We start from the raw sequence: 19815 nt of genomic DNA on the forward strand, positions 1-19815 counted from the left end.
CAGACGGGCCAGTGGACTTCATCCCGCCCAATCCACGAGGGGGGATAGGCCCCCCTGAGCCTCTTACATGGGCTCCATACTTGGGAGAAGAGCCCTGGCTCCATCCTGAAGCCGATACCTATGGGTTCCAGCCATAAATAGTTTTTTCCTTCTTCCAACAAATGTACGTTTGTAAATATGCAGCTATACATGTATTGGAGGGAGAACATCAAATGTAAATACACTTATCATTTGAAAATCAGAGGATCAAATTTGCTACTGTGTTCCTTCACTGCTTGCTTTCTTACTTTAAGCCTTTTTTTGTGTACATAAAAATTCAATTGGGGAATTCTTGCCTTCATTACATTGTTTAAAACAATAAAGCATTACAAAAGCAATGTTCTGAATAGATAAGTTTATTGCATATGGAAAATACATTGTCACCGTATACATGGTCACATCATATATCTTCTAGTGCCTCCAATTCATGTGGGGCTGCAACATCTTTACAAATGATCTGATGCTCTCTTCTTTTACTTAGCTTCCGACCATCGAGCTTGAAGCAAAATTGATCTGGAGGATTCTGAATAGCTACTTCTAATTCCTTCCTAACATATTCGAGAGTCCAATTCTCTTCCACTTCCAATGTCAAAGATGGGTGACCCTGTCGAATCATAACTATATCTATCAAGCAAGAGTGGCTGCCATCTCTTGTATCTTGGTCCATGCTTTCCCAGTTGTTGTTGATCCATCGCCACCTTCTATAAGTAAATGACATGCACAGATGTTGCCTGGCAATATAGTATCTGATTCCAAAATATCATTAGGATAATTTTTCGAGTATAATCAAATAAGCGTTGTAACTGTTTCACAAAAATACATTTTAATGTTTTAACACTCACCGAAATGCAATGTCGGAGGTGTTCAATCGACATTCGATCAAATCATCTCCCTTTGATGATTTCACTCTCCAACCTTTGTCAAACAAATGATCAAGCCAGACTTCATCTACATCTTTGCACACAAAAGTTGTTCTAGTTTTTCTCAATTGTTTACAATCAGAAAATAAATGAACAAAGCATGCAATTGGAACAAACAAACTTAAGTGCACATTTCTTGCACCAATGCTAGGCTTCATAGCACATTTAATATCATTAAACATTTTGGTCCTGTATGACTCTATCACTTCTGTGTCAAGCAATGGCCACTCCGGACTATCAAGTGCGGGCAACGGAATACGTTCCAACTTTCCATGTCGACTCGATTGAGTGGGCAAGGTATAAAATGAGTCATAGAAATATGTTCTACTTCTTGCGAGATCACTTGGTGCACGACCTTCATATTGAAGTTCCCCCACCTCACCATGTACGACATTCAAGAACCCCGTCAAGCATTGTGCAGGCTCCCACTCCTGAAGGTTGGATGGGTACAAATCTGTGCAAGGCAGAAAAATGTATATCAATCACCTTATTTGCAACGTTGAAATACAAAACACAAGCACTTACAATGTGGTCTGTGTCTTGGAAGTCCTTCCAATGGTCCCACGTTGATCTCTTTTTGCATGAATACATGCTGGATCAACACTTCTTTGACAGTTTTCCCTCCTGGTGCCATCTTAAAGTCAAGGATCCTTCCTTTCCAATGTTTGGCCAAGTCTTCAGATGCCTTTCCCTTCACTCGGTAGTGGCCTTGTTTTCCTGGCTGCATAGTGACCCAAGAGTACTTCCTGTATACTTGGGGAATCCATTCTTCGTTCTCGTCTTTTATGTTATACAACACAACAGATGAGATACTGCTCCTTGCTCGTTTCAGTCCACTTTCGGGTGCCATGATAGAATAACAGACGTATGAGAAAGAAGAAGTAGCAGAAAGTGGATGACTGGGCTAACCGCTTTTGTGGATCAAGGAGGGAGGATGAAATGAGGGACGGTGTGTTCTTTTTGGGCGCCAAAGATGTTTCAAGATTCAAAAGTGGAACCAAGTTGAGGGAATAACCGGGAGAATGTGTATCTATCTATTCCAAGCATTCAAGCTTCATTAGTTCTAGGGGTGGTGGAAAGAATTTTTTAGTGCTCCACGTCTAACACAGGAATGTGGAAAACATTCTTTTTTTGTGTTAGTTTCCGACAAAAAAACGGTTTTAAATATTTTAAGACAAGGTGATGGTTTTTTTTAATATTTCATGAAGATAAGAGTTTCTCCACGTTTTGGGTGGGTTTGTACAGAGGTCCCACCACCGGTGAATCTCGTTCGTAGATTACATGTCACTCAATCTATGTGTCTATTATTATATTATTGTTGAAACAGCCCTCTTTTGAGTCCAGAATTTTCCTAATGTGAAGTCTTTTACATTAATTATGTTGCCTTCATGGTTAAGAACTCGACAATTGTGGGTGTTGGTCGAGGACTATTCATCCAATCAAGGTTTCAATGAGAAAGGGAACGTCAGATATCTGTTTTCTCCATTTTTCCACCTTGGCATAAATAAACTCACACATCAATCAATAACCTAGAATATGGATATATTTATGTTGAATCTCTATGTAACCTTAAGGTGGGAGATGAGCTCTTTTGCCTACTTTGAGTTTTGATTGCAACATGTTATCAATATTAAGTTTTCATCATTTGTCATTACGTTTCATTCAATCTATTTTGTAAAATGAGCATTGGTTCTTTATAGTTATGGCAATTTGTAAGTTTCATTATTAAGACCTTATCTTTTATGATCGGTCTATCTACAATTGTATTTTTATGAGAATTAGTTCTTTATAGTCATTATTTTTAATTTTCATTGTTAAGGCCTTATCTTTAATGATCGGTCTATCTCTACAACTGTATTTTTTTAAGATTTGCAAACATCATTTTTTAATCTACATTATTATCTTTGTCTTACTACAAACAAATCTGATAATTGATACCATATTAGTAGCTATATAAATGGACATAAGGAGTCATCAAGTTGACACACTCAATGATGAGTTAATATTGATTCATGGAAGTGAAAATATTTGTGAGCTAAGAATATTAGTAGTTATATAAATGGACATAAGGATGTCATCAAGTTGACACACACAATGATGAGTAATGTTCGTGGGGATGTAATGTTGAGTTCATGAAAATGAAGATATTTGTGAACTTTGAGTTTAGAGTAGGACATGTTATCCTTACAATGGATTTGTGGTGACTGATGAATTATTCAAAAAGTTATTTTCTATATTTTTTAATGTATTGTTGAGGTAGCATGATGAATGTGATCACAAAATTTGTGGTATACAAAGTGCATTTGAATAAAGCATTCCTATAAGATTGTCCTTGAATATAATATACTTTGAGTATTGTAAGTCTCACTATCACAAATAACAACTTTGGAGAAAAGAAATTAATACATTTTATTGACCTATTATTGGCTAATTTGTCCTGAACATATGAAAATGGAAATTGGGATTTTTCCAAATTTCCTAATATGAACTTTCTTTCTAAAGCACTTCCAAGTACTCCCAAGTACTCCCAAGCACACTCTGGGGTACTCTTAGGTAATATTTGGAGTGCTCTTAGATGTAAGTTGTAATTGCAATTGCAAACAACTCTTGTAGAGTGATCTCTTTGTTCTAACTATAAATTTACATGGTGTCTTGGCACAGGTGGAATTCTATAGAAGATTTCAAGACAAACATCCTAACGTGAAGATTTCCCTTAGATGCTTTGAGGGTCTCAAAGCCTTATTTTGTGCGCAAATTGAAGGACCAAAATACTTGCTGCTGTGAGTATCATGTGCAGGTTGTGTATCTTAAAGATGCCTTCAATCAAATGCGGCAAGGGAGGTTTGGACAGCATGGATTGGCTTACAACTGCAATTGTATAATTTGTGTTCCCAAAATAGGTGGTATCACATGTGCAGTAGCAAAATCCACATTTCACAACCTGACAACTCTTTGGGAGTCCCTATTATATACAAGACTAGATAATTCGGCGTTCCACTCAAAGAGATGCTTGTTAGGAATGTGTGTTCAATGTGGTACAGGAAGGATGGCATTGTGTGCTTGTGAGGAGCATGATGACAAATACTTGGTAACTGTCAAGATTTTTGTTGATGTGGAGATACAAGAAGGAGAACCATTTTTTTGACTTGCACCGAGACTACAAAAGAAAACTAGCAATATGCTGCACAAAAAGTACTACATCCATGTAAACAATTATCATATGTTCAATGACAAAGTGCTATAGAGCACTACATCCATGACAACAAAAGTATTCAATGACTAAGTGCTATAAAGCACTACATCCATGTACAACAAAGGTATACGCTGATATAGGGGAGCTAAATTTACATGGCACTTGGTCTACCAAATTATCACCCTCTAACAACTCCCTTGCGCATCCACTCTCCATAGGAGAATATGTCAGCTCCAGAGCATAAGCATTCTTCTATGTACTGCATCGCTCGGACCTGATCAGGCTGTGATCTTGCATTGAAAACATCCTCTTGTACAAGAGTGCTACACTTAGTTGACTCCACCCACCTGTGCACAAAATCCAAAACATCCCTTCTTCCCAGAAAATTCATCCACTGTGACTCTGTCTGCTTCTCAAGAGTAGGTAGGATAACGTATGTTCCATCCTAGTTTGTATAGCACTTATAGTGGCTATCATCCACTGTGACTCTTTCTGCTTCTCAAGAGTAGGTAGGATAACGTATGTTCCATCCTAGTTTGTATAGCACTTATAGTGGCTATCATCCAACAGCAGTGTGTTCTTGTTGCTGTACTCTAGTAATAGAGTCCAAATTCATCCACTGTGACTCTGTCTGCTTCTCAAGAGTAGGTAGGATAACGTATGTTCCATCCTAGTTTGTATAGCACTTATAGTGGCTATCATCCAACAACAGTGTGTTCTTATTGCTGTACTCTAGTAACAGAGTCCAAAATCTCCTCAAGGTCTTAAAAAAATGGGTTTTCCTTTGTACTCAAAGGAATCAACCCCACATATTTCTTGGCCCACCCACCCAACCAACCTATCCTTTACATCTGGCAAACACAAATCACTCCTTCTTTGTAAGTTTGCTTTATTGCAGCAACTCCATATGAACACCTTTGCTATTTAGCTCGTAGCTACTAAGATGAAGAATGTGGCATCCTTCCTCACATAGTGAACCACATTGGAGTCCTGCCTCACATAGTGAACCACATTGGAGTCCTACCTCACAATATCAAAATTGGCATATGATAAGTTGGGAGGCTCTTTGCTTTTGCGAATGTCATGGGTGATCATTACAACACCGTTCAAATCCAAGATCAATACACGAAGATCTAGCTTTTCTACATTTCCTGCAAGGTTCAGGCTGAGGTTTGGGTCGCACCCTTTCGATATGCACATGTTCTTGGATAGGTGGGTTAGGTTTGCTACCAATCACTCAAATTTCAACTACAACAACAAAGGCACTTGGTCAAATGCCTTGAAAAAAAATTTACAGTCAAATAGTACAGCACGACACATGTACTAATGGAGAACAAAAGGGTTTGCCAAATGGCATACAGAATGTCTGGCAAAAAGGTTTCATATCATGCATAAAGTGTTACAACACAAGCTTCATTCCAGCTAGGAGTACATTGGGCAAGAAGCTCAAAGGTTCCTCCTGCATGCACGGGGTTTAGAAGGGTCAACATATGTACTTTTTTGTTTTCACTGGTGGGGCTGCGATCCTTCAACCTATGCAGGTGCACCCTTATGCTTCTTCTTATGTTGCATAGCAATGTCAAACAGGGTCTCTTCCACTTGACCATCATCTTTGTCCTTCTCTATGCCTGCAGTTTCCACATGTCCATGGGCATTTTCTGACATGACAACGCAATCAATTTTTCAGCATGTTATCATTCTATATCAATGTCGCTGAGGTGTTCAATATATACCTTCATGCTGTTGTTCTGCATCCTTAGCGGCGTGACCCACTTCTGTAGTCTTGTCAACTTCTTCATCCACTTTGTGTATCTCAGCTCCACTTAATGGTTCATCGATAAACTCAGATGTGGTTTTCGATTCCTCATGAGGATTCTCATTTGCATTCCTGCATGTGGCACAAGTCAAAGGATGTGTGCACATAAGTCACACGACATACCAATTCATTGTAACTTTGTAGAGACAAAGACTAGCAATAAAAAACTCACCCTCAGCCTCCACATAATATGGACGCCCAGTAGCCCAGCACTACACTTGCTGTGAGTGCACGTCTATTTACATGCCAAAATGAAAAGTCCTGCCATGTGGTCACTTGACAAGAGTTCCCTACACGCAGCACAGTCACCAACAACACAGACAAACTTGTAACTAGATGCGCTTCTCCCAGCAGCAGAGGGTACAAAGAGACCCCTCCCCTCACGTTGTATGAACTGAATTACCGTTCCAAATGCACTATGGTTTGACAATTCCTCAACTTTAGATTCTACAAGATCATGTTTTTCTCGTCATACCAAACACTAACTGAAGTTACACAGATTAGAAAAGAGAGCAATGTAAGTGGGATATCATTTATGACACAACACAACTTATGACTTGAAGAATATTAAAAAACACTTGAAGAGTGCTTGAAAAGTGCATGTACAATACCGAAATACACTTGGAGTACTTGAAAAGTACTAAAAGTTGCTTGAGTAGTGCTTTGAAAGTGCTCAAAAAGTACTAGAGGGCACTTTTGAAAGTGCTTGCTAGTACCAAAAAGCACTTGGAGTGCCAAAAAGCACTTTTGAAAGTGCTTGCCATACCAAAAAATGCTTGAAAGACTTTAAAGTACTAGAAAGTACTTGAGAGTAACAGAAAGTACTTTAAAGGACTTTACCACTTTAAAGTAGTGAAGTACTTTAAAGTGGTGAAGTACTTTAAAGTAATTTAAAGTACTTTGAAGTACTTTAAAGTAATAAAGTCCTTAAAAGTACTTTAAAGAACTTCACTACTTTAAAGTGTTTGCAATATAAACATTAGGCATGGGAAACCACCAAGCACTTTGAAGAGTGATTGTGAAGCTCTAAAAAGCACTTCAGGCACTTGAAAAGTGCCTGAAAGTACAAAAAACACTTTAAGTACTTGTATGCAGCCATTAACTTAAGAGTTCTTCAAAAGTCTTAAAAGCACTCTAAAGTTCTTGCAATATAAACATTAGCCCTGGGCCACTAGCAAGCACTTTGAAAAGTGCTTGTGGAGCTCTAAAAAGCACTTCAAGTGTCTACAAAGTAGATATAATTTTCCATGATCTTTAGCAATTATTACTACAAGCCTAGTCTGAATGAATTGTATGGTTCCAAAGTTGATGGGATTTTTAAAGTTGAACACACACAAACACATAAAAAACCCATTAATTTGAATCCTTGTTGTTGATCACTTTCAAGTATGCATGGTTCAAAAGCACTTGGCAAACGACTTGTACCTGCAATGACTACACGTCCTTCTTTAGCTATACCACATCTTCATTAACACCAACTCTAGAAAGCAGTCTACGAACCACACTTATTTCCACCTCCATATTCAACACCTATGCTTCATCGGAGTTTGCCATTCCCTTCATTTCTGCCAGTTGTGTGCTTAGTTGCTCGAACTCGCTGTGTAGTCCATTGTACGTAAAAAACAATCCTTCAGTGTACAGCCACATGTCCCTCTTCTTTTGTAGTTCACCTTTGACCTGAGCAAGCTTTTCTTTCTCTACATCTGCCCAGACATTAACGTTTTTTGCCAACCCCGGTTGTCAGTCCCATCACAGGGCTTTGTCATTGTTGTCAACATTGTATGTATAGATGTTGCACCATCCAAGTGTGACAGTTCTCTGCATGGTTCGTAGTCCAATCGAAATTTGTTTAGCTTTCGTTGAAGCCCTCCTTTTTGTGTTTTACAGCGCTCCAAGACGTTTCTGCCAAATTTTGCCCATGCAATAAGATGCTAGGCTGGATCAACTGAAGCTGTTACACATTTCTCATAGGCAAAGCCCCGTGCAAACTTTGATGTCAGCTCACCATTAGAAGGGGCTGCTTGATAAGACTTTTGGTAGAGGAGTCGGCACTTATCAACAACTAGTTCTGACATGGCCATGTTAACATATATCTTCTTCTTTTGGTAGCGCGTCCTAAAAACTGACAACCACTGTTCTTCAGGGAGGTCGTCATCAATCAAATCCTTGGGCAGCTTGCCCTCAAGACTAAGCCCATACTCTGCGTGGAGCTCCTCTGTCGAATGATAAAACTTTGTTAACTTTGGGTATGCACGATCACAAACATGAGTTGACAAGACAAATGCAATCTGCCACTTTAGTGAACGTCTTAATCCTAAAGTGAACGTCTTAATCCATATAGTAGGAGGGCACAGAGAACCAGAAGCTTAAAGGGTGCTCACCTTTGATGGAAGATTTTGTTGTGGAAGGCGATGGTTTTGTTTTTGGAGATACACTTGGTTCTCCGGACTTTCGAGGGGGAGTGTTCCCAGCTAAAGTTTGGTCTTCTCCAGTCTTGGCCCCCCCACATACTTACGAGGACTCGTCTTTATCTTGTTGCGAGGAAGGCGGTGATTTTTTTTTCCGTAGATGCGCTTAGTTCTCCTCCCACGAACTTCCGAGGGGGGGGGGTCTTCCCAGCTGCAGTGTCATCTTCTCCAGTCTTGGCCATAGACTTTCGAGGAGTCGTCTCTTCATCTCCTGATGCGGGTTGTGTGTTGAGGGGAGGAAGGTGGTGAGAACCAACCGGAAGGATGCTTGTGCTTCGCTTGGAAGAGGGAATGTGCCAGGAAGGAATGTGACGAGAGAAGGAATCTGAGGGAGCTCTCGGCTCGTTTTCCTCTCTAGCTGCTCTAAACCGCAAAATGGGACGAGCCACGAATCGTTTCTACCAATCCGCATGCATGAAGACCCCCACTCCCAATCATAATTATCCCGCCTCCTCGTCACACCATCATGCACACTTAAATGTGTCCTTATTATTTACATTTGAAAAACCAAATGCACTTGAAATTTCCTCCAAAGTTGCACAAGTGGTACCACCAAAAAGAGAAAATAGTGGTACCACCAATACGTGCTTTGACCCAGAAGCCCTCAATCATCATGTTCTGTAGTGCCTTTGTACAGATCATTATTTGTGATCAAACCTGAGTAAGGCCATAGAAGTGGTATTATTGTTGCAAAGAAGAGCTCTTTGCTCGCTCTTTGTCATGAATTATCTGGCAGCACCACACTTAGACATAAATCTACTCAGCCACAAGTGGGAAACAACAATTTCAACATGATGCCCATCATGCACTTGATGTGCTTTTGCAAGAACAACACCTCTAACATAGGCATCCACCAAGACACGTGGTTATGTCACAACAGACCCTATCTTACATTCTCACTATGTATTTCCTCTCCTTATAAATTGCTCCAATGCTGCCAAAAAATTTCAAAATGAAAATCAAGGTCATTGCAGTTCAGCAAAGCCATTTTAACAAAGCCCATCCTTCTATTGAAATTGCATCATGAGTTTGTTCCTCATTTGGAATTGACCACCTTGTCATTGTGCTTTTGCAAGAGCATCATACTTGGCAACATATTCACCAACACATCTCACAAAGTACCCTTGTTATGTTGTTATGCCTTGAACACCTTCTCATTTTTTTGACTTAGCTCTCCATCTTGGTATACATATTGTTGTAAGATGCCAGCAAAGGTTATTGCATTAGATTCTTGAAGACAGATCCTTGTGCTGCATCCATTCAAAACACCTAAAAGCATCTCAACCCTTGAACTATAGTCGAATGAATATATTGCTTTTCTCTTGCATGTTAAGCACTTCTATTTCTTTTCAAGCGTACCCAATTTTGTACATATGGTCACTAATGTGTCTAGGCAGTTTTAGGTGACTACATTTAGAGTTAAGCAACATCTGTTTGAAACACCTCGAAGCATCATGGCATAACCTGCGATAAGTGCTGTCAAGGAAAATGCATCCCTGCTCTTATACATGTCAAGAAATTCTTTTGCTTTTGAAGGCACATCAAATTATGCAACATCCTCACTAATGCTTGGCATAGCCAGCAACTATTGTAGTCTAAGAGAATACATCCTTGCTCTTTTACATGTCAAGCATTTCTTTTACTTTTCCAAGTGCACCACATCATGCACACAGTGCGACCATAATGTCCGAACTCTTTTTGAGAGCAACCTTATTTTCATATTATTAGCATGTACTCTAATGCCTCTGTACACATCTATGACACGTATATGCCTTTGAACTCTCCCTCTGTTGTCAAGGGAGGTTCTGCTAGCATTGAGGAGTACAGATTTCTGGTGGATGGCCATAGAAGCTCTGATCGGCCAGCGGCCGTGGTGGTGGTGCGCCTGGGGGGCAACGTGCTGCCATCGCAGCTTCCTACACCACCTAGTGTTCTGGTAGGGGACCGGCGGCGGTGTTCTGCAGAGACCGCACGCTTAGAAGACGGAGAGGCATCCAGGAAGCTGTGATCGACACTCGGGGAAGCACTCGAAGAAGCAGAAACAGAGGTAGAAGGAGGGGGAGACCTGTACCTGGATGAAGAAGCAGAAACAGAGGTAGAAGGAGGGGGAGACCTGTACCTGGATGCAATCTCTGCGGGCAATGGAGTCGGGGACTTCTAATTTCTCTGCTGCGAGGCTTGTCGGCCAGAAAAACAGGAGAAGCCGAATACGAAGAACATGATGAGCTCTTGTCCAGCAAAAGCTGAACGGAAGCTCGACCTTGGTGGTGGTGGTGGTTGTCGATGCGATGATCCAGAAGCGACGATCTTGCGAGGGCAACACAGAAAGAGGATCTGCAGAGACCATTCCAGACTACACACGATACCGAATCTAGCAGGTGTATGATTCTTTCTTCTGCGGTAGGAGGAGTGGATGGGGGGACTTCTGTCTAGGCTGCACTGTTTCTCCCCCTACCTGCATCATGCACCCATATGGTCCGTGCCCTAGAAAAATCACACAGAGCATCAGTCTTTGATAAGGGTTAAAAATAATCACACAGAGAGAGGCTGCACACTCTCCTCTCTCTCTCTCTCTTGCTCGCTCGCACTTTTCTCCTTCTACCTGCATGGTACACCCCATATTTTCTGCACCCTGCAAAAATCATACACAGCATAAGTCTTCAATAATACACAGCATAAGTCTTCAATGATTAACCACATAGACAGAGAGGTCACCTTAGTTTTCCCTGAAAAAAACTTCGAGCGCAGAGACGGAGAGAGAGATGTTCAATCAATTTGAAAGAATTAATCCGAGCTACTTGGAAACCTGCTTGGCACATATTTTGAGACTCCACATTCAAATTCTCCTCCTCCCTTTCCTGAACTTCCAAATTTTTGCCACGTGGCAGCTTTGTGAAACTCTTCCTAAAGATAATATAGAGATAGAGATGAGAGTGGAAGAGAGAGGCTTTGAAGATTTTACGGGCCAGTTGGTTTTAAATTCAAATAGGACGACTAAGTTAGTCAAGCTAGCACATAGAGGGCCTATTCACCCCACCCACACAGTCGCACACCAGTGGCCGTCTTGCCACTGCCATTGGTGGGATTTGGGTTCACGTGAGAAGGAGTTGTTGGACTACATTTAATAAAAGAAAAATACACTTTATTTTGAATTATCAAGTAGCCATTGGCTCTGGGACCTTCAAAAACTATTAAAAAGTTGAACATTGGTATGGTGGTAGATTTGATCAGCCAGTTTTCGTACATGTATGCATCTATGTGAGTCACACATAGGCAAGTGCACACAAATACATAGAGGCAAATACAAACACATACGCGTATACACGGGAGGTATATCTGCCATTGGAGGACAGCTAGTCGTTTGCATTTTGGTGGTGTGAACTAAATGGAAAGCAGCCAGCTGCCCGCCAGTCTCCCACCAATCTACTGCGTGAACAGCTCCAGAAAAGTGTAGTTGAAGGAGGAGATGCCTAAAAACTTTGCCATGTGGCAGAAGGAAAAGTCAACATGGTTGTTAATCCCATTTGGATTAACACCATGATCCTCAATTGAGGACATTAATAAGTGTCATATAAAGGCACTAAAAGGTTGTATATTATGAGACATTGGCTACCCATAGTTAGTAAGTTTTGGGCACCCAAGTGTGAATAAGGACCAATTATATATAAGGTATTTTCTCATAATGAAAGGACACAATCCCTTTTGTGCTATTGAGAGCTCTGAGAGAGTGAGAAGTGAGAGCATTCTAGCATTGTGCCTCTTTCATGCTTGTGTGTTTATGCTTGTATGAGAGAGTGAGAGAGAGTGTGATTGGCCTATGTGATGGTGTGAGCAACTCTACGGTGATAGTGTGGAGGTGGAGCTTGGAGTTTAGAGCATACATGCGAGCTTGGAGGCTTCAAGAGAGACACGAGCTCGAAGTATTGGTAAGTACCCCACGACGGTTGTGTTTCATTGCTTATCCATTAGGTAAATGTGTAGAGTTCCCTCTTAGAGGTGTGGTCAAGCATAACATTTTTGGCGCCATTGTCGGGGAGACACCTTTGTTTCTTCCATACTCTTTGAGTTTCAGCTCCCATTGCATTGTATTCATTGTTGCCTTTGCATTTTGGTAATACATTGTGTGGAAAATGGAAGGATAAGGTGTGTGTGGTTGAGAAAAAAATTATAGTTTTGATGCTATGAATGTTGTGGAAAGTAGTTTAGGAAAGGATTCATTGGTTACTCTTGATAAGTTTGATGTTAGCACTACAAAAAAACACCAACGTGAAGAAGCACGTTGTGTGTTGTTTTCTTCTTTTTTCAAAAATTCAACAAAATAAAAAACATAAGGCACCATTGATTGAGCGTGGAACTTGCATTTCATTCCCTAGCATTGGCACATTCTAATTTTCATCAATTGGATAAGTATTATGCACCCAAGACTACAAATTACCGACGTAGAAAACTTTCCTGACATCTCTGACATGATTCAGTCAGCCAAAAATTGGATCACGTGAAAGTGCAGTAGACTTTCACAACATGAACCATTTTTCGAAGTAGCGTGAAAAACTTTTGAAGCAGTTCACGGTGTGAAAATTGTTTTATTTCACGAGACATGAACTCAATCCTGTTGTTTCATGAGAAGACCAAAACCAACGAATTGACAAAACTAAGGCTGTGAGGGTCGGCTAAAGAAAGAATTTAATCTTAAAGGAGAAAAATTAGATCACGTGAAAGTACAGTAGATTTTCACGACATGAACCATTTTTGAAGTAGTTCACGGCATGAAAAAACTTTTTGAAGTAGTTCACGGCATGAAAAAACTTTTTGTTTCACGACGTGAACCATTTTTTCTGTAATTTCATGACGTGAACCATTTCTTCACGATATGAACTAAGTCCTACTATTTCACGACGTGAAATATTCTCTACTAATTCATGCCTCTTGAACAGAGCGATAGAACCAGGAATTGAATCAATTTGGGTTGGATACTATCTTATCAAATCATACATACATCCACTTAAGATCTCGAAAACTCATCGGAGACGATCTTACGCCTAACGATAGTGCATCAAATAATCCAGGAACTTCCTATCAAAGAAGTGTGGGATAGGTACAGTCCGCAAGCACACATTAAGTGTCTTGAGAAACCTGACCACCGTAAAAACCAGTAGTAAGAGGAATCCATGGTACACTGGGTTTGGGGAAGGTGACAAACCACACTCTCCAACCAAGTCCAGTGGGATCATTAATATAGCCTAGGGATTTTTTGGTCTCCAAATCAGTCATGAGACGGGTCAAATATTCTTTCCCACCATAGAGGAAATAGAATTGGACCTCCAACGAAGTGAGGTGGAACGACAACTCTGAGAATTAAGTTTAAGGAAAAAAGAGCTTGATACTCGTAGGACAAGAGCTGAGAGAAAGGAGACGAATAATGTTAACCATCTCCAATCACGTGGAAAGGAATCTGAAATTGCTACAGGTAGAGTCGATGGGGATATTACGAACCTAGAACCCATCAATGAGGAATCCAGAATGGAGGAAGGGTTTACAACCAGAGAAGAAGAGGGTGACATAGCCAACTTGCCTGTGGAAGTTGAGGACCGGCTCTATACCAAGAAGGACATAGAGCTAATGATCAATCACCCTACATTCTTACAAGATATGGAGCTCTTAATTACACAAAGACGCACAGAGGCTACTATTGGGGGGAATCCCACCAGGATACCACAACCGAAAAAGTCTACGAACCTGAGATACCAAGAAGAGCCAATATGGGTAGGGGACGAGGTCTAGGAAGGGGGGGAGCAATTCCCCTAGACCTAGAAAGGATTCATCAGTTATGGACCTTAATGGAGCCACAAGGACAGACTTGTTAAATATTACAGCTGAGATGGGTAGGGGGATGGTCAGGGAGTTAGGTTCTGTTCTAGAACCTCCACCTTCCCATATGAAACCCCATATCATCTCAAAACTTTTCCAAAAATTCTCTAGGGATGGAGATCCTATCCAGCATGTAGAGATTTTTGAATCTATATGTGAAACCTGTGGACCAGTCAGTGATGTGACCATGATACATGCTTTTTTGCTGACCTTAGAAGGAAAAGCTCATTAGTGGTTCAAAACTCTTAAGCCTGAGGACAAGGTTAACTTCACCAGGTTAAAAAATGTTTTTGTGCCCAGCTTTACACATAGTGGTGATAGGTGGAGTCCTATGGCCCAACTACATAACAGAAGGAAGATGAGTCTATGAGAGACTATGTTTCTCGCCTGAAACACTTGAATTCAAGATGCAAAATTCAGGAAAGATTGACAGATGATCAATTACCTTGTTTTAGGAGAGGGGTTAGAGACCATAAAATGCATGATTACTTGTTACTAGCCCGGCCAGCTACCCTTGATGCATGCTGCAAATTGGCAATTGAATACGAAGATAACATGTTAGAATTGCCACAACACCTGAAGATGTTAGAACATCGGCAGCAACCACGACTTCGTGTGTCTTGAGTCATTAAGAAATTGGAACTCGAAGCAAACAAGTCGTCGGACATATGACTGTGGATGAGCTCAGCAATGCCATATTGGAGAAATTAAAGGTAAGGGAAGGAAGAGAGATGTCGAGCCATGGGCATAGTCACCTTTACCCCCGCAGCGCAAGTAGGGAACTGGTGTGGTACTCCATGTGTAGACTAAACCATACCACCACTGAATGTCCGCAGTTAAGGGTAAGACCATTACTGTATTGTGCGCATTGTGTAAAATTGGGCAATCATGACACATCATCATGTAGATTTACAAGGTTTCAAAATATAGCACAATTGCAACCAAATAGAGCCCCTTTGGCCTTGCCGGCACCACCAGTGCAAACCTTTGCCACTGCTGGACAACCCAACCCTTGTTACTTACCTAGGGGGATGTTCTGGGTACAAGACGCTTTGCCCTTGCCACCACCAGTTCTACCGCCACAACCACCAATCAAGTAGTGATTGAAGAGCCATTAGAAGATATTGAACTGCATGGGAACTAGAATTTAGTGGGGAATACTATGAGGATATGGGTGAGGTCACGCCAGATTATTATGTCCTAACAGAATAACAAGCCGGTACCTGTGTTTAGTACAGTGGAAGGGCAAGGAAATCAACTCAAATCTGAGAAGAGGACCCTTAGCTATGGCTGTGTGGTGGGCCGCCACATCGAGTAGCCGAATGCCGAAATAAGAATATGACTCATATACACCATCCACGACAAGTGGTGACCACATCCAATGACATGCCAGTGCTCACTTACACTAAGTGTGGAATTGATCATCTGATCAAAGATTTGTCCCCACTCAGTAAGTGGTTCAGCTTCTACTGCTAATCAGGCCACCATTCATACCATTAGTGTACAATCTAGGAAGATCACACCTCTCAGTCCTAACATGAGCTCAAGCTCAGTTAGGTGACAAAGGACGAAATCGGGCGGATGCTACTATTTCCAAATCTGGTTACAATCCAAGACGGATCCGAAGAAGATACAATTGATACTGGATCCACACAATCAAAGGAAGAGGGGGGTCAAGGGAACAGCCGAGTAAGGGATACCATGTGGATGTACCACCCCGCAATAGGGCTTTGAACCTACCCATCCCGATTCCCGAAGGAACTAAAGTAGACTCCTAAACAAACACAATGACTAGAATGTTCGAGGAAAATGAGTTAGGGGGTTTATTCATTCCTTCCTTGTCGACGAATACGAGACACCTCGATTGGGAAGAACACTCTATATCCAAGGAACCCATGGATATAGGAAGCCTAGCAGCTATGTTATCCACACCTGTCTAGATGCCCTTGGGTCAATTGCTACGCAATTCACGCACCCTATGGACAAATGTAAAAGAATGAGTCGAAGGAGGTCTAAGGCCAGCAGAGAATATGGATGAGGCTCTGCCACCCTTGGTAGAAAAACCCTTGAGGCATACAAAGGAAACGCGAGTGGTTAAGATACCAGTTAACCAACTGGGACGCTACTATGAGAGTGACAACACGAACGCTACCATTTCGATTCATCATAATGGATACCAGGCGTTGGCCATCCTGGATGGTGGGGCAAGTGTCAGCATCATTACCAAACATTGTTGGGAAAATTGGGAGAAGCCAGATCTAAAGAGAGCAGATCTAATCGTTAAGATGGCTGATGAAACATCTTCAAGACCCATTGGGCTCTTGGAAAATGTGAACTTCAGACTTTTTACATTTCAATATCGTCATACATTTGTGGTCATGGACTTCCTACGCCAACCTGATACATATGACATAATATTGGGATGACCTTTTATGAGGGAATACAAATTGGTGCATGATTGGGCTCTGGATCATGTATATGTACATAGGGACTCACAAAAATTAAAGATTGATCTAAGAGCATGGAAGGGAAATTGTTCGGTAACGACTCGGTCACAATGGAGCGAACCACATCCCTACACATATGCCAGCCCCACAGAGGGGGAAACCAAGGATGAGGAGGATGAAAAGATGCATGGGGGAAGAGAGCTTGAGCTCTTGCAAGCACACACACACACTCACAAAACCCTAATAGAAAACACACAAGGTGAGAGGCTGAAAATCTTCTTCTTCTCTACTCAACACTCAACACACCATATACAAGAATAAGAGTACACATAATATGAAAGATACTCAACCAATACATACACGGGTTCTCTATAGTGTGAACCCGACTAAATGAGCTGGCGCTATAACTATGCCAGTCTCTAGAATGGCTGTCACACAGCTTGTCATCCCACTGGCTGCATATCACCCAAGATCTCACCAACCATGCCAGTGGTGTAAGTGTGGGGCCTATCCCCCAGGCGGGTCATCTTCTTCTTCTCTACTCAACACTCAACACACCATATACAAGAATAAGAGTACACATAATATGAAAGATACTCAACCAATACATACACGGGTTCTCTATAGTGTGAACCCGACTAAATGAGCTGGCGCTATAACTATGCCAGTCTCTAGAATGGCTGTCACACAGCTTGTCATCCCACTGGCCGCATATCACCCAAGATCTCACCAACCATGCCAGTGGTGTAAGTGTGGGGCCTATCCCCCAGGCGGGTCATCAGTGGCCACCGCCTCACTAGACGAGCTCGATATCTCAACACTCCCCCTCGAGCTCAACTCCATCTCATGTACACCAAGCGAAGCCCTGAATCTGCAGAGCTTCTCTGTACCCAATGCTTTGGTGAAGATGTCAGCTACCTGATCCTCTGTGCTGACATAAACAAGGTCAAGGTCTCCTGCCAAGACCTTCTCTCTGACAAAGTGGTAGTGGACTTCTATGTGCTTCGTACGAGCATGAAAGATTGGGTTCCTGGCCAACTGTATACTGCTAATGTATGACAACTTGTCTATCCACTGATAGACCCAAATCTGCAAGTAGCTTTCTCAACCAAGCTACCTCACATGCTGCCATAGCAGCTCCTCTGTATAGAGAAGGTGCCATAGCAGCTCCTCTGTACTACTCGGCCTCTGTACTCGATAGAGCAACCGTAGGCTGCTTCTTACTGCTCCAAGTCACAGCAGCACTCCCCAAAGAAAACATGAATCTACTGGTAGATCTTCTATCTGAGATACTACCAGCCCAATCAGCATCTGTGTACCCATGTACACATATCTCTGTCCCAGTCTCATAGAATAGTCCACAATGCAAAGTAGACTTCACATACCTCAGTATGCATCTCACTGCATCCAAATGCGGTTTCCGTGGAACCTGCATAAACTGACTCACCAACCCAACAGCATAGCTCAAATCTGGTCTGGTGATCGTCATGTAGATCAAACTTCCTACTATGAGCCTATACATAGTAGGATCCTCCAAGATCTCTCCTGAATCTGCACTCAACTTGCCATTCTGATACAATGGCACAGAAATAGGCTTACAGCCTGTCATACCATACTTGGACAACATGTCCAAGCCATACTGTCTCTGCAGTAATCCAATACCATGTGGTGACCTAATCACCTCAATGCCTAAGAAATATCTCAGCTCCCCCAGATCCTTCATCTCAAACTTCTGTCTTAGCAAGATCTTTATATCAAAGATCTCTGCATCATGGTCCCCCGTAATGATCAAGTCATCTACATAGATGACAACAAGCACAACTCCTCTATCACCATGTCTCACATACAATGAGAAATCTGCATTGGCTACATGAAAGCCAATAGTGACAAGATATTCAAAAATCTTGTTAGACCATGCTCTTGGTGCTTGCTTTAAGCCATACAAGGCTTTCTTTAACCTGCAAACATGCTCGGGGTGACCCACATCCTCATAACCAAGTGGCTGCAACATATACACCTCTTCTTGCAAATCCCCATGCAAGAATGCATTCTTTACATCCACCTGATATAAAGACCATTGCTTTGACGCAGCCACTGCTATCACAACTCTCAACGTTGCCATCTTGGCAACTGGGCTGAAAGTTTCCTCATAATCAATCCCATATGTCTGCGCATATCCTTTGGCTACCAATCTAGCCTTGTACCTATTTATGCTTCCATCACTGTTATGTTTAACTTTGTACACCCACTTGCATCCAATGGCTTTCTTGCCTTCGGGCAATTGCACTAAATCCCAAGTTTCATTTTCATATAGTGCATCCATCTCCTCATCCATGGCTTTCTCCCAATACACATTTCCCCAACAGCCTCATCAATGCATGTGGGCTCAATAACCTGCACAACCTTTGCCATATATGCATAGTGATGTGCCACATAACCATCATAGGTAAATCGCTGCACAGGATTTTTCACTCTCCTAGATCTTCGCAGCTTCTCATTCATGGCTTCCATAGCCTTCTTTACACCAGGTGTTCTCATAGCTGGGATCCCAAGCTCCTCATCAAGGCTCATATTTGAGCCACTAGACTCTCCATCAACATGAGAATGCCCTGCAGAAATGTCAGGCATACCAAGGGGCTCAACCACTTTCTCTTTTCCTTTACGTGATGTAGTAATCACATTTGCAGGGCTGGTATTATGACGCAGCCTGCCACTCCATGGTCTGTCAATAGACCCACTAGATGAGGACTCTCCTGGTCCACTCAAAGACTGTGATTGTTGACCTGCATTCTGTGCAACCACACTTCCACTCAAATCAGCCCCAACAACTTCTTTTTCAGCAGCATACCAGCTGCTCATCTCATCAAAGACAAAATCCCTGCTTACCCTCAACTCACGTGTAGCAGGGTTATAACATCTGTATCCCTTTTGCTCAAGGGAATATCCAATAAACACACATTTTTCATCTTTTGGATGTTCTTAGCTCATCTGGCACATGCACATATGCAATGCATCCAAAGACTTTCAGATGAGACAAATCTAGTTTTCTGCCAGTAAACCTCTC

General features: G+C 41.7%; 1 long non-coding RNA gene across 1 annotated transcript; it reads right to left on the bottom strand.

Annotated features, from left to right (window-relative positions):
- Nucleotides 1–9935: 9935 nt before the first annotated feature.
- On the bottom strand, nucleotides 9936–11278 carry LOC147625178 (uncharacterized). The gene is made up of 3 exons (XR_015269031.1): nucleotides 11152–11278; nucleotides 11039–11068; nucleotides 9936–10920 (listed from the first exon to the last, which is right to left on the bottom strand). It is a non-coding gene; the product is annotated as an uncharacterized LOC147625178 (long non-coding RNA).
- Nucleotides 11279–19815: the final 8537 nt, after the last annotated feature.

Source organism: Cibotium barometz, chromosome 24 (assembly GCF_041138505.1).
Source record: "Cibotium barometz isolate CiBa-2024 chromosome 24, ASM4113850v1, whole genome shotgun sequence".
Lineage (NCBI taxonomy): Eukaryota > Viridiplantae > Streptophyta > Polypodiopsida > Cyatheales > Cibotiaceae > Cibotium > Cibotium barometz.